This window comes from Tarenaya hassleriana, unplaced genomic scaffold (assembly GCF_000463585.1).
Source record: "Tarenaya hassleriana unplaced genomic scaffold, ASM46358v1 Cleome249, whole genome shotgun sequence".
NCBI classification, from domain to species: domain Eukaryota; kingdom Viridiplantae; phylum Streptophyta; class Magnoliopsida; order Brassicales; family Cleomaceae; genus Tarenaya; species Tarenaya hassleriana.
Genome location: NW_010965765.1, coordinates 110,798 through 111,503, shown reverse-complemented (window position 1 = coordinate 111,503; position 706 = coordinate 110,798).

Sequence of the window (706 nt, the reverse complement as noted above, 5' to 3'; positions counted from 1 at the left end):
GGGAAGCGTCCCGCGTTGTCGTTTGTCAGAATTTGGGGTTGCGACGCTTATGTGGAGCGTCAGATGACTGATAAGTTATCCTTCAAATCTGATAAGTGTTTATTTGTAGGTTACCCTAAGGAAACTAAGGGTTACTACTTCTACATTCCGGCAGAGAACAAGGTGTTCATTGCTAGGAATGCGACTTTTATGGAGCGAGAGTTCGTCTCCAAAAGAGTCAGTGGGAGTAGGGTCGAACTTGAGGAAGTTCGAGAGCAGCAAGTAGATGCTGAGCCGAGTGAACAAGTTGAAGAAGTTCAACCTGTTTCACTGCCCGTTGTGACTCAACCTTTGTCGAGTGAACCTCGGAGATCAGGCAGGATTCGCCAAGAGCCAATGAGATATGGATTTCTCGTGACTGGGAATGAGGAACTCATGTTATTAGAACATGACGAGCCTACCACATACCCGGAGGCTATGGCGAGTCCGGATTCCGAGAAATGGCGCGAGGCTATGAAGTCTGAGATGCAATCCATGTCAGACAACCAAGTATGGACTCTGGTTTATGCATCTGAAGGGATAAAACCCATCGGATGCAAGTGGATCTTCAAGAAGAAGACCGACATGGATGGCAACGTGCACACGTATAAGGCACGACTTGTGGCGAAAGGATTCCGTCAGATTCATGGTATTGACTATGATGAGACTTTTTCGCCCGTAGTTATGC